This window comes from Jaculus jaculus, chromosome 1 (assembly GCF_020740685.1).
Source record: "Jaculus jaculus isolate mJacJac1 chromosome 1, mJacJac1.mat.Y.cur, whole genome shotgun sequence".
Classification (NCBI taxonomy): domain Eukaryota; kingdom Metazoa; phylum Chordata; class Mammalia; order Rodentia; family Dipodidae; genus Jaculus; species Jaculus jaculus.
Window position 1 is genome coordinate 333,345,442 of NC_059102.1, and position 15,596 is coordinate 333,361,037.

The window sequence follows — 15,596 nt, forward strand, 5'->3', positions numbered from 1 at the left end:
GGACGCTCCAGGGCTTCCAGCCTCTGCAAACGAACTCCAGACGCGTGCGCCCCCTTGTGCATTTGGCTAACGTGGGACCTGGGGAACCGAGCCTCGAACCGGGGTCCTTAGGCTTCACAGGCAAGCGCTTAACTGCTACGCCATCTCTCCAGCCCTTTTTTGGTTTTTTTGAGGTAGGGTCTTACTCTAGCTCAGGCTGACCTGGAATTCACTATGTAGCCTTAGGGTGGCCTCGAACTCGTGGCGATCCTCCTACCTCTGCCTTCCGAGTGCTGGGATTAAAGGCAAGTGCCACCACGCCCAGCTATAATGTGATAAGTTTTATATAGGAATAAGAAGCTAACACAATGAATGACATCAATTTTCAAATAACAAACCAACTTTAGGATTGGGGGTGTAGCTTGGTGATAGAGGGCCTGGGTTTGACCCCCACCACCACACAAAAAAATAATAATAAGTAAAACAACTTTACATTCCTGGGATAAATCCTACTTGGCCATGAAATGTTACCATGTTCTATATTATTGGCTTTTATTTGCCAAAGCTTTGATCAAAATTGTTTATATAAGTTTATGAGGAGCAAGGCTTGAAGCAAATTGAGAAGACATTTGAAGGAAAAAGAAATGGAAGTAAGCTAAGGAAGGAAGACATTACAGATCAACAGCTTAAAAAGTACTGAAATAGAACCAGGCATGGTGGCACACACCTTTAATCCCAGCACTCAGGAGGCAGAAGTAGGAGGATCACCATGAATTCAAGGCCATCCTGAGACTACATAGTGAATTCCAGGTCAGCCTGGGCCAGAGTGAGGCCCTATCTTGAAAAAACAAAACAAAACCAAAAGTACTGAAACAGGTTTGAAAGCTTACCTGTTGTTTATTCTGGAAGGATAGTCACAGGTGGTGAAGTGGAAGGAATAGGGCTGAAACCCCAGGTGCACCTCAGTAAAAGACCAGTTGCAGAGCTGCTGAAAGCACTTGGGAGGCAGAAGTGGAGGAGCAAGCTAGCGGCGGGGCGCGGCTGGAAGTACGCGGAGTGGGGCACACAGAAGACCCTGCAAGCCTGCGGAGGCCCTGGCAAGTGTCAGAGTGGAGAACACCGGACCTGAGCCTGGCTATGGCAAAGGCAAGGTGAACTTGAGGAGGGCATCCAAGGAGCCTTGGACAGAGGCTAGGTGGCCGGAGAGTGGCAGGGACTTTAACCCAAACATGAGAGTTGACCAGAAGGGCAGAGTCAAGGAGAGAAACCTCTCTGCACCTGCAGATTAGTCTGGGCTTTTTTAGTATCTGGCATTTGGAACCAGCCACTGAAGCCAACCTGAAAACTGCTTGTCAGCCATAGGTCCAGCTGCCCATGTCCAGCTGAACCCAAGCTGGCTGTGCATCCCAAGGTCGTGGAAGCCTTGGGGGAGCAGGCTCTAAAACCCAACCCAGAAGGACTCTATGAAACTGGCTTGATGCGTGCTGTGCACTCTGGGAGAGGAGGTGCAGCTGGATAGATGTCTACTTTCCCAAGGGGACAGGAGACTCAGGGGACAGAACTCCGTCCACTCAGTGAGGACTTAAAGATTCTCCCCTGGTCTGTGCTCCCTGCAGGGTGGGAGCAAAGGTCACCACGAAGCTGCCCTGGAGGGCGCCATCACGCACACCGGGTCAGGGGGAGCAGGGGCCTCTCGGGAAGGCAATGTGGGGGACATTGGTTTGTTCTCACAGCACTGGGGATCGTGCCTAGGGCCCTGCACATGCGGAACAAGCACTCTACCACTGAGTGATATCTCCAGCTTTTGGGCCTTTATTCTTGATCTTTTGAAACATGCCAACCTTCTAGAAGAGGCACTGTATCATGAGTACCTTAGGCAGACACCCCACAATGTCCTCAACGGAGCTGGTCTCAACATTCATTCTTGGGGCTGGAGAGATGGCTCAGCATTTAAAGGCACTGGCTTGCAAAGCCTGCACAAGGTGGCACATGTGTCTGCAGTTTGTGGTGTCAAGAGGCCCTGACATGTCCATACTCACACGTGCTCGCTCTCCTCTCTCCCGTTCAAATAAATAAACAAAAATATTTTCAAGGTAAAAAGGTACCACCTATAAACTTATCCAAGTATTGGGAACATAAGATCACATAAATGTATTAACCATGGCAGAAAAACCATGAGCAAGAACTTACCAAATACACTAGACCGAAGAAGTGTGCAGCCCTCGCCTACATCCATGCATAAAGAGGAGGGTACCTAATAATGAAGTGGCAAGGTCTCCCCACCCTGTCATCTGACAGAGAACTTCCGCTCAGCTTGGTCCCTGCTGTCTGACACGGCCCACTTGGATTTTCACCCTAACAAACGCATAGCCTGCCTTCCTCCACAGCCCTGCCCCTCGGCAGTAGGAGCTCAACCTGGGGCCCTGCAGCTCTCCTGAGCCTCCCGTAGCTGTTCTCAACTGAGTTGGTCAGTGTCTCATCTAACAGTGGCAGTGCCCCGCTGTCAGCTCTCCCTCTGCTTCCGGTATGGGCTCCTTCAACGATTCTGTGGCCCCTTTAGCCCTTTTTAGCCCATTCCGTAACATTCAATAGATGACGATAGATGGAGAGATAACTAGCCAGCCAGCTAGATAATTCACACTTAGTGCAACGTGTGATGTGTGGGCTGAGAGTTAACCTTAGCAATTAAGACTGGAATAAAAGAAACTGTTCTAGCATCCAGTTATCAAGGGAAATTAGGACTACTTAGCAAATTGTAGCCAATGAAACTGGCATAACCTGTGAATTTATTACTCAATAAACTTTGCCATAAAAGAAAAACAAACTTTGCCGTGGTAGAAAGATGCAACTGTGTCTATGGCTCCGGCACAGTGCACTCATGATAATTCTATTCTTTGAAAGATATCTTTTTCAATTTTTTTGACTTTTTAAACAATATATTTTATTTATTTATTGATATGATAAAAGGGCAGATAGAAAGAGAGAGAATGGGCGCACTAGAGCCCCAGCTATTGCAAATGAACTCCAGATGCATGTGCCACCTAGTGCATCTGACTTACGTGGATTTTGGAGACTTGAACTTGGGTCCTTACATTTTGCAGGCAAGTGCCCTAATCACTAAGCCATCTCTCCAGTCCTATTTACTTTTTGTTTGTTTGTTTGCTTTTCAAAATATGGTCTCCCTCTATCCCAGGTTGACCTAGAGCTCACTATGTGGTCTTAGACTAGGCTTGAACTCACAGTGGTTCTCCTATCTCAGCCTCCCGAATGCCAGGATTAAAAGGCCTGTACCACCAAGCCTGGTAAAACATACCTTTTTATTTCAAGTCCAGAGAATGTTCATTTTGTAAAATCAAGAGTCATGGCCCAAGTCATTCTCTGGATTTTGGTGGGCAAGTCTCCATAGTTGTTGGGAAAGGCACCATTGTCTTGGGCACCTGGCAACATTTCCACTGTTGGTAAAGGAAGTCAACAATGGTTCCCATGCCCCCACAGGCATGCTGCAAAGGTCTTGTAACTAAGTCTTCCCTCATTTAGCTCAGGGCTAATTGCAGCTAAATGATTATTATGGCCTTGGCTGTAGCCTAATTGGGGCCATATTTCTGGTGTAATGGTCCCTGTCATCATTCCCAGCAAGAACCTGTGATGCTTTGGTCCCAGAGTGTCCCCACTGACTGGCATTTTGCCCTCATCCCAGCCTTCTGCTCAGGCTGGCTGGCCTGCTGCCGTGGTCGCTGCCCTGTCCAGGGAGGCTGCGCAAGAACGCGTTCGGACTGGATTATGGATTGCACAGCTCTAAAGAGGCCAAGGGTCTTGGTTGGACTGGCTGTTAACATCTATCTGCTTTTGCGTCCTCGTGAGTTAGCCCATCGAATGGCAATGAACAGGCAGAAGGGTGGCCATCACCTCCAGGATCATGAAAGCCCGCAATACACAATAGCCAGATATTCATAATTCTTTCCTCAGAAGGCCACGACCACAGATGGGTCTTTCCTTACTTTCTTCTTTTTAAAATACAAATAGCACTTTGATTCACGGACAAAGAAGCATCAGCCACTCTTGTACTGGAGCCCCGCCTCCGCGCTCCCTGCTGGCCTCACAGAACTTCCATTCACCGGGTGGACCCTTCTTTACCCCTGGGGTTTAGTTACCATCAACCTGTTCTCACCATCCAGCCACTTTCCACTTTGGGGGTCAGCTGACAAGAGGTCTCTCAGGTATCCTTTGTCATTCCTGCCTCAGGTAAACTCAGTCCATATTCAGTTATGTTAACATATGAATCAGATGAGATTCCTGCTTTGCATATCCAAGAGACTTTCTTTTTTTGTTGTTTGTTTTTCAAGGTAGAGACTTTCATTTTTTCCACAAAATATATATTTAATAAACTTGGTATATAAAATCAGATATAACATTTTATCAATAATTCAAATTTAATTTTCTCTAACTGTGAGTGCCTGTATTTTAGAAGACAATAAAAATACATTTACATATTTATAACTTGAAAGTATAACTAAAAGTTATGAAATTTCCAGAACTCCAGAGATTTAAAGCCTGGAAGTATCATAAATTTGTCTTTAATCAAATGTTCTATGCTAATTATAAATGACTATTAAACCACAAGTGGAAAAATGGAAGGGAAATATATGACTTTGACATTAACACTAACCCATGATTTAAAAAAGCAATATAAAATTTATTTAAATGACCCAAACTCCTTACTAAATCCCTGATTGTCATTTTTGGCAATGTAACCCCACCCGTCAGAAGGCAGCGTGCTGTGTTGTAGGGAACCTTGTAGTGAGACTTTCACGTTTGATATACAAAGTAACTTTGAACATCACAGCTCTGATTCACCGATTGCCACATCATCACAGTTGCCCACATTACATCTTACACTTGTGGTTTCATATCTAACAACGTGTAGCCGTGGGCTTCCTCTGGAGTTTTCAGTGTCGTTGCCTGCCGTAGCTGTTGGACTCAGCTTAGACAGTGAGACCAGCACCCCCTCAATGAGCTGCGTGGCATCCGCCTCAGCACACGCCCTTCTTCTATTCCGGAGTTATTAGTTGTTGTAGTTTCAGTGTGGTTTGCCCCCAGGGATTCATGTGTTGGAAGCTTAGTATGATAAAGTGAGAAGTAGTGGACCTTAAGAGGTAGAGCTCAATGGGAGGTCCTATATCATTGGACATACCTTCTCGGACGGGATTAGCATTCTTGTGGGACCCTTGAGTTAGTTTTCTTGACAATGAGTTCTTATGAAAGTCTGAATCTGACATAAATCACTATTTCTAGTTTTTTGCCCCATCATGATTTCCATTTTCTCGCCTTCTCCCATGGTGTGATGCCCTCTGGTTGAGGCCATCTCAGAGCTGAGCTGATGCTGTGCCATGCTCTTGAGCCTCAGAATTGTGAGATGATGCATGTATTTTGCTTTACAAAATTACCTAGCCTCGGCTGGGTATAGTGGCTCATGCCTTTAATCCCAACTTGGGAGACAGAGACAGGAGGATCGCCATGAGTTCAAGGTCATCCTGAGACTACATAGTGAATTCCAGATCAGCCTGGGCTAGGGTGAGACCCTACCTCGAAAAATGAAAAGAAAAATTACCTAGCCTCAAGTGTTTGTCATAGTGAAGAAAAAAAATCAGCTAGAGATATAGCTTAATGGTATGGTAGACCATATGTCTAGCATGCATGAAGCCCTGAGTTATATCACCACCACAGAAGAAAGAAATAAGGGTTAAAGTGATGGTTCAGCACTGGTGTGTGAAGCCTAACAGCTTGAGTGTGACTCCCCAGTACCCACAGAAAGCTAGATGCACAAAGTGGTACATGCATCTAGAGTTGCTGTGCAGCGGCAAGAGGCTCTGGTGCACCCATTCTCTCTCTCCTTACAAATAAATTTTTAAAAAGAAAAGAAGGAAGGAAGGAGGGAAACTAGACTAATACACTGGCTGAAGCAGCAATCAAGTACAGAGTACTCCATAAAGGTCAACATAGAGCTGTCTCCTTGACGTGTGTGTGTGTGCGTGTGTGTCTTGGTGGTCCCTACTTTCAAGGAGACCACAATGGGGAAGCCATAGAAATGCAATGTGATCCATGCAAACATGGGAATACCCTTGTAAGAGAATGGAAGAGGTGTCCCAAATTAAGGGAGAGGAAGGTTTCCTACAGAAGAAAGCTGAAGCAGGGTTGAAGGGATTAGTTGCCATGGCCTGAAGAAGGAGACAAGATACAAATGAGCACTTAGCCTCAACCCACCAGAGGCTCTGCCACATGCCAAGCAGAGCTCTAAGTGCTGAAGATGGCAGTGCACACAGCCCAAGTCCTGGACCTCACAGAGCATTACTGCCAGTGAGACAGATGAGAATACAGAACATTCGAAGGCAATAAGTGCTATACAGAGGAAAAATAAACCAAGGAAGGGGGTTCAGTGTGTAGCTGTGGGAGAGGGAGGTGTTTTTAATGTGTCATCATGTATCTATCAGGACTGGAAGCCTCCAGCATGACCTGACTACAGCCAACTTGGTTGCGTCTGTCATGTTTTGCACACATTCCAAAGCCCTAGAGCCAAAGTCATTGCCATAGCCACGGATTCAATCTCCACACACACTGTTTCTCTGCTGATACTGAACAGGCTCATAGTTTAGGAGAAAGCCAGGGTGCATTCTAGCTGGCTACTACCCACCCTTGCTCAGCTCAGCGTATAAATCCCTTCTTCCTGCTTTGAGGTGCAGGACTCCCTTTGTTTTGCCTCTGTCTATTAAGTCTCTAACACTGGCACTCATGCAGTCTTGGCCTGCCTGACTCTTTGGAATCTTGGAACCTTCCTTTTCAGTTGGATTTTGTACATGGGGTTTTCCCAAAGCAAGTTCCATTCTCTTTCCTCTTCATTCTAGCTTTATTTATAGGGTGTTCTTGTTCTCTTGCATTAATACGGTAAGGGACATGCATCTCTGGGCTCTGCTGCTCCCTTCACTAGCTTTCTAAGATTGTTCTAACAAAGTATGACAAGCTTGACACAGAAATTCATTTTTCTCACAGGTCTGAAGGGCAGAAATCCCAGATCAGCCAGATGTGATGGTGCATGCCTTTAATCCTAGCACTCAGGAGGTTCAGGAAGGAAGATCAACGTGAATTCAAGGTAAGCATGGGCTACAGAGTGAGTTCTAGGTCAGCCTGAGATAGGGTAAGACTCTGCTTCAAAAAAAAGAAAAAAGAAAAAAGAAAAAGAAAGAAAGGAAGGAAGGAAGAATGAAAGAAAAAGGAAGGAAGGAAGGAAGGAAGGAAGGAAGGAAGGAAGGAAGGAAGGAAGGAAGGAAGGAAGGAAGGAAGGAAGAAATACAAAACCAAAATGAAAGCAGAGCTACTTCCTTCTGGGGGCTGTGATGTAAGGATCTACCCAGGCCTTTCTCCTTGACTGGCAGATGGCCATATCTTCCTGTGTCTTCACGCAGCCTTTCCTCTGTATCTGTGTTCTGAATTTCCTTTTCTTACAGGGACACCAGTTGTGGATCAGGGTCATTCACATGACTTCATCTTGACTTTTCCTCTGTAAAGGCCATGTCTCCAAATGAGATCAGATTCTGCAGTGGTCAAGACTTCCATTATGAGTCTGGCAAGGTAGGGGACACAAGTAAAGCTACCATACTGAGAGGGAGTCAGATAGCTCTTTTAGGCACTTAGAGTGACTCCTGAAAGTAAAAAGAAAGATGGTCTGAACTTGCTGGAAACCAAAGGATGATCTGACTTCTTCTCTCTTGCCTGGTTCTCTAGACCTGCTTTTCCACAAACAACCTGGGTCCTTCCTGGGAGGGAGGTCTCTCCTAGGATTTAAATCTAATCCAACATTGTAGTTGATCAAGCTTAGACCCCAGAATTTGGCTAGCCTCTTCCTGAGACAGCCCTATGCTATAACCAAACAACTGTCCCTCTGGTTCACCTAAGCCAAAAGGTAGAGCCAGCCACCATTAGGTGGGGCATGGGGAGAACAAAGTCTCTGAGCTGCTTGACTTCTGAACATCAGTTGCTGGGGAGTTTCCCCTCGGCTCCACGCAGGCCCATCTGGGCCTCCCAAGGGGAGGGCCCCTAGCCCATACTCTCCATGTGGGCTCTTTACCCCCTCCAGCTCCCCACATGGCAGGAGCTCTTTGAACTTTCTTTTCTCTCTATGTGGGCCCTCCCAGACCCTCCATGTGGCCTCTAGCCACATGCCTTTCCTTGGCTCTGTCCTTCCCTCAATAAATATGATAACTTAATAATTATCATTCTCAGTCTTATTTGATTCAATTCTTGGGTTAAAAATAGACACGAGGGCTGGAGAGATGGCTTAGTGGTTACGGTCGATTCCCCAGGTCCCATGTAAGCCAGATGCACATGGTGTCACACGCGTCTTGTTTGCCGTGGCTGGAGGCCCTGGCGTGCCCATTCTTTCTCTCCCTCTCTAATAAATAAATAAAAATAGATCTTTTTAAAAAAGTAGACATGGTTTGGTTCAAGGACTTTCCTGAACCCCTAGAACCCCATTACAGCACTCCACAGGTACTCTCGACATTGGGCTTGCAGCTGTATTGTCTGACTCATAGATGATTTACCCTACACAAGTGACTTCAGCTCACAAACCTTCTCACCTTTGAGGATCTGTCTAGGAACAAAGGGCTTTCCATGGAAGGTATGCTGAAAGCATTTGGACAGGTAAATATTTTGATAGTTTCAAAAGAACTCAACAGGTATGGATTGAATTATACCAGGATCAACCACTTCCTGAACTCTGATTAACCTCCTAAAGTCTGTTGCCTCATTTCAAAGAGTGATGAGCCAAGGGCTGTTAAAGCAAGAACTTAGAAACGGGACAAAATGGACACGAGAGCCAGAAAAACAATCACAATGAACTGCTATGACCCTGGAGATGTAAGGACAGGGCTGAAGAAAGATGAAGAAAGGCCAGGGAGTTCGGGTGATCTCAGAAACTACACCTGCTCCCTGGAGACTCCAGTGACACATGCAAATGTGTTTTGAGAGCCTATATAGTTGTGGCATGTTGTTTTCTAAGGTGGAAATACCTGGGCGCATGCCTTCTGGAGCCCACTGCTGCAGGTTTTTGGCCAGACTGCTCCCTAGTCTTTCTTCCGACTAATTTTTGTTTTGTTTTGTTTTGTTTTTTGAGGTAGGGTCTCACTCTAGCTCAGGCTGACCTGGAATTCATTATGGCGTCTCAGGGTGGCCTCGAACTCACAGCAATCCTCCTACCTCTGCCTCCCAAGTGCTGGGATTAAAGTTGTGCGCCACCATGCCTTGCTCATTTTCCGACTAATTTTTAAGCCACAGACAAAATAGAACAATTCTCCTGTGATTGCCAACATCCACTTTCACTGCTTTGAGGTGGTTTCTTTCTTTAACTAGCAAGTATGAAAACTCTCAAGACCCATTAACCTATGTGCCAACCTGTCAGGCTGGCTTGTTTAGCTACCACCCGATGCCCTGGCACAGCTGTCTTACTAGAAAGCAAGAGACACAGAACGAATGTCTCTGGTTCTCAGTTCTTGTCATGTTGCCTAAATGCCCAAGAATGAAGATTTGGCTATTGTCATGGTCAGCTCCACACTGTTGAATGAACCTCCAAACCAGACACAGTTTATGGAGGAAGGGATTTATTTCAGGCTTACAGATCCAGGGGAGGTTCCATAATGACAGAAGAAGCTGGCTTCCTTTTACAGATCCACATACACAGAGAAGAAACCACTAACAGCACCACTAAAAGCAAGCAACCAGCAGCAGAAACAGCAGGGACCCAGGCGGAAGTTACTCTGTCTGTCTTAGACTGGAATTCAGATCTGCCCCCAGCGACACATACCTCATCACAGGAGTGTGTCTGTTAGGGGCAGAAACTGCAATTTCAATAACAAATTATTATTAGAAACATAAATTCAAACTATCACAGCTGTGTTCTAGGATCTTCCAACCCATGGGTCTTAAATTCTACCCTAACCCCATATGACCTTGAAACTGACCTCAAGAAGCAAATCTTCCCTTTAGTCTTTTTTCTCCTCTCTCTTACTTATTTTTTTTTGGGGGGGGGCATTTGAAGCAGGGTCTCAATCTAGCCCAGGCTGGCATGGACAATGACAATCCCCTTACCTCAGCTTCCTGAGTGCTGGTATTATAGGCATGAGCCACCATGCCCAGCTATCTTTTGTCTTTTGGGACAAAATATTTGCAAGTCATACGCCCTCTGCGCTAGTCAGCTTTTCATCCTGTGACAAAATGCCTGAGAGAAGTCAACTTCAAGGAGGAAGATATCTTTTGGCACACAGTTCCAACAGTTTCTGCTTGTGGTGGTTCCATTGTTCCTGAGCCTGTGGTGAGGCAGAGTATAGAGGATGAGGCGGAACGGAGGGCGGAAGAGAGGGAGAAGTAGGGAAGGGGGGTGGGCCCCAAGGACCCTCTCCCTTCAACTAGGCTCCACCTGCTATGTCTCATTGCCTCCCAGTAGCATATCACCTTAGGAACCCATCAGTGGACTAATGCAGGCTCAAGACCCCATGATGCAGTGACTCCCCTCAAGCCACCTCTGAACATGGCTGCCGTGAGGACCAGGCCTTGGGGGACTGTCCAGCCCAGACTTTAACATCCTCATTCTTCAGACATCAAAGACCTGCTTACTGATAAATTCATAAACAAAAATCAACCAACTAACAAATTTTGAGGACTCTGACTTAGCATTCTATCAGAAAGTTTGGCTTCTGGGGAAACTATAGTCTGTCAAAGGCACTGATGGTGCTTTGGGTGTCCCCACACTGTCTGGACATATATCTTGTCATCAGTGTACCTCAGTATTGTCGTGATGGGTCAGAGTGTCAATTGCTATGCGTCTTGCTTTCAGCTATAACTTCCTAATTAAGTGCCATCATTGTCAAGACGGTTGGGGTTTGTGATGAGTGATATATACTTCCCTCAGCTGTCGTTTTATGTATTTATTTGCAACTGGTGAGAGACAGAAGAGAGACAGAGAGAGAGTGAATGGGCCACCAGGGCCTTCAGTTGCTGCAAATGGGCTCCAGATGCATGCACCACTTAGTGCATCTGGCTTTAATGGATACTGGGGAATGAAACTCAAGTTAGGCCCTGCAGGAAATTGCCTGAAACCCTGAGCCATCTCTCCAGTCCTCAGTGGTATTTTGGACATTTAACTTTTTGTAATTATACCTAAAGATAATTATACATTATAACTTTGAGGGGTTAGTTTTTTCAAAGTAGGGTCTCACTGTAGCCCAGGCTGACCTGGAATTCATTGTGTATTCCCAGGCTGGCCTCAAACTCAAAGCAATTCTCCTACCTCTGCCTCCTCAGTGCTGGGATTAAAGATGTGCACCACGGCACCTGACTACATTACAATTTGACATTTAGGCCTTGATTGCTAAGACACAGATAGGCCCATCCTCCCCAGGATACTTTACATGGGTCCCACAGTGGTGTCCTTCACTCATTTCTCCCCTTGTGCATAAGAAGGGATGGGGTAAAGGTGACTGGTTTATGTTGCCCAGCTTAAAATGGTGTTGGATAGTAAAAGAAAAGGCTGGAAACCACTGTTCCAGGCTCAAACATGGAACGGCAGATTCTTGCAGATAGCTTTGAAAGGCCACGTGCGAATTCACTTCTCTCAGCAGATGACTGGGAAACAAAAATTCGTACTCACTGTTTTCCAGCTGCTGCTCGCATGCAGGCTCCCGGGAGTCGCAGCAGGAAGCGACGGAGTCCAACTGCCCGAGCAACAGAGCAGTGACCGGGCGGGCGCGGGGTGAGGCGATCGCTCTCGGGAGCAAAGGTTTCAGGGCAACTGCCAACACGAGCCACAGAATCACCAGCACTGAGCTTTGCAAACAGTGGCCACATTCACTGCCGCAGGTCACTGCCCAGGGCTGTGAAACCGCTGTGTACATCCGGGGCCCAGGAAACCCCACCTGGCCAGTGAGACACTGACTGCTGTAGGGTTTCCTTGGGCATTACAGTAACAGGAATCCCCCAGATCAGATGTGGGGTAACTTGGGCACAATATGGTCGAACATTTCTCCCTGGTGATCTCTGCTCCTCTGTGCTCTGTCCTCCATGCTGCAGAGCTCACACCCTGCTGGCGGTTTTGCTGCCCAGGCAGAACTGGGTTTAGCCTGCCTCTGGAAGGCAGCGTGGCCGAGGGTCAGTTGCGCAGGGGAGGGGGCGGGGTGGGGGGGTCCGAAGGGCCTGGTATAAGCCCTGGCCCCCAGTGCTGCCGGCATGAGCTCTGAGCCTCAGCTGCACCAGAGGTCTGATGAGGGTCTGGTGGCATCTCAACCAAACTTACACAAACTCCGCACACAAATCGCTTCACAGAGGTACTGCCAAACACGTGTAAACGTTAGGACTTATTCTGCAGATTAGATAAAGATGTCAGGTCCAGACAGACAGACAGAGATAGGTACAGGTATGGTAGATATTTAGATATCTCGGTCACAATTTCTACATCAAACCCACAAGAGCTCACACACTCCATGCTGCCTCTTTCTTAGAAACATATATATATATATATATATATATATATATATATATATATATATATATATATATATTTCTTTATTTATTTTGATTTTACAAGATAGGGTCTCACTCTAACCCAGGTTGACCTAGAATTCTCTATGTTCTCTATGTAGTCTCAGGGTGGCCTCGAACTCACGGCGATCCTCCTACCTCTGCCTCCTGAGTGCTGGGATTAAAGGTGTGGCCACCACGCCTGGCCCTGCTGCGTCTTCCTTTTCTCCTGCAGCAAACAGTCTGCCTCCACATAAGGGCTAGCAATGGTTTCAGTTTAATTTACCTTCTGCTCAGCAGCCCTGCAGGGAAGAAGGCTTCTCTTTTCTGGTATCCATATACATAAGGCCAAGGAAGGTCTGACCGCCCAGCTCCGGGCTGCATGCCTACATCTGTGAGGGAGGAAAAGCTCTGTGACTAGCAGTTTCATCACAATCTCCTAGACTAGGGAAAGAAAATTTCTCAGAGGAAAGCGTGTGTAAATCTTTTCACTGAAAATAAAGACTTGAGGGCAGAGCTCGGTGTGGGCAGCAAGACAGCGACCACCTTTTCAGTGGCTGGAAAGCCAGACGCAGTGCTGTAATGCCTGGGACCTGCGAAGAGCAAACTGGTGTCCTAGACGACAGCCTCCAAGTCTGTCCTCAGTGCCTCTGGCCTCTTCCTGCAAGTGTCCCAGCCACACCCAGAGTCACGTCTGAGGCTGCTGGGAAACTCCAGCCCAAGAGGCTGAAAGACTCCAACCCTTGATTCCTTCCAGGAGCAGGAACTTTTTATCCGGACTTAAACACTCCCTTAAGACTTGTGGGGTAAAGGTTAAGAAAAAAGATCTTGCTTGCTTTTTCCTCTTCTTAGAAAATTTATGTCCATGGGTTCCCCAGGAAGGTACCATTGATGAAAAAAGGTGGGAGAGAGTGGGAGATTGTTTAAAAGATTAGTATAGGACTTTTGGCCCTGAGAAAGTCCCGGTTCAGATCTTCTCATATTGGAACTTAGTAAACGATGTTCTCCAAGTTTACCGGAGTCAACTGGACGTTATTAAAGTTGTTAGGGCTGGAGAGATGGCTTAGTGGTTAAGTGCTTGCCTGTGAAGCCTAAGAACCTCGGTTTGAGGCTCGATTCCCCAGGACCCACGTTAGTCAGGTGCACAAGGGGGCGCATGCGTCTGGAGTTCACTTGCAATGGACGGAAGCCCTGGCACATCCATTCTCTCACTCTATCTGCCCCTTTCTCTGTCACTGTTAAATAAACAAATAAAAATAAACAATTTTAAAAAAAAAGATAATATTCTGTAAGCAGTCTGCTGACCGGTTCCAAAAGTACCTAACAGAAAGCTGGATGGACCAGCTTTCTGAGTAATGAGTCAGTTTATGAGCAGGCCCAGGCTAAATGGAGAGGCTTTTGCTCTATGGCTCCTGACATGTGTTGATTCTAGAATAGCATGAAGACTCACAAGGAAGTCAGAAAGTTGTAGAAAAGATGGGAAAGAAACCAGGAAGAAGCCACTATGCATCCATTTTTGTAGTGAAAGTGAGGGATTGTGGAAGTAAGGGATTTCACATGGTGCACAGTCCATCCCATGAGCAGCAGTGTTGAGGAGGAAGGATAGAGGACAGACAGATTTCTTTCCTCCTCCCACTCTGGATCCCCAGTACCTTCTCCTCTCTCCTCTCCTGTTTCCACAGGATCAAACCCCTGCAGGCAACATTCCTTCCCAGGCCAGAGGTTCCTTCTTGGGAGGCTGTATTCTAGAGTTCAGGGCTTCCAGCACGACAGAGTCATTTAGTCCAGGCCCAGCTGAGGTCCAGCCAGACACCTGACAAGTTTCAACACTGGTTTTCCTTGAGTCAGTGGAAAAAGCCTTCTGCGGAGGGAGTTTTTGTTTGGTTTGTTTGCTTGCTTGTTTGGTTTTGGTTTTTCAAGGTAGGGTCTCCCTCTAGCTCTGGCTGACCTGGAACTCACTCTGTAATCTCAGGGTGACCTTGAACTCATGGTGATCTACCTCCTCAGTGCTGGGATTAAAGGCGTGTGCCACCACGCCCCTGTGGGAGGGTTTGGACAGACTAGCTCTTGTTGTCTTGTTAGCCTCCTCAGCAGGGCAGGCAGCAGTGTGGCGCTGGAGTGGGGTCTGTGCTGTGGTAACCATGTCCTGAAGGGAGGGCCTGGCCCAGGAGCCCTGCTGAGGCCTTGGTTTCCCTTTCATAGTGTGCACATTCCAAGAAGGCTGGAGGATGGGAAGCCCGGGAGTCAGGCGCTAAAGTCACTGGTGGGCCAGGTGTCTCTTCCAAGCAGTTGTTATATTCAGAAAAGAGAACTGGATGTGGAACCAGGAGGTCTGAATTTGAAGCCTCAACTACTCACCTACTGTATGACCATAAACAAGTCAAAAAACCGGAATCAATAATAACTCCGAAGGTGGTCGTCAGAATGCAAGGGGCACAGACTTGGGCCTGTACTGCACGTGCCTTCCTTCAAGGAGCAGAGAGTTGAATGAGATCAGGCTCTGGAATTTGACAGAGCTAGGTTCACATCCCTGTTTTTGAATTGGGAGTAGAGATAGTTACACATGGATGTTGAGAGTTGGGCTCAAAATAATGTAAGAAGGGTAGAGTGGAGTGGGGGCAATGCAGAAATCAGACTGGGCATGAGCTGAAAGTGGTGATGCTGGGTGTTGGACTGATGGATATATTACATTCATCTACCTGCTTCGTACGTGCAGGCGGCCTCAATTGGCATGGTTCACGGGTCCATGGATTTCAGTTACCATGGCTTACTGAAATAATCCCAGCTACCTGATGGCACAGTTCTAATTTCTATCCCCACAGCTTATTGACTGAGCAATTGCACCAATGACAAGCTGCAGTGCTGGCCCCTCGGTCCACAGATCACTGCATAAATACCAGACACTTGTCACGGTCATGGCCAGTCATAGCTCTTCTTTCAAAGTCTACTGGGTGACCAATCGCTATCCATCTGTTCAGTTCACTCATAGACAGGAAATCTGTTGTGGTGACCTCTTGTTCCTTATGATAAACCCACATGACATTTCTCAAAGGCTG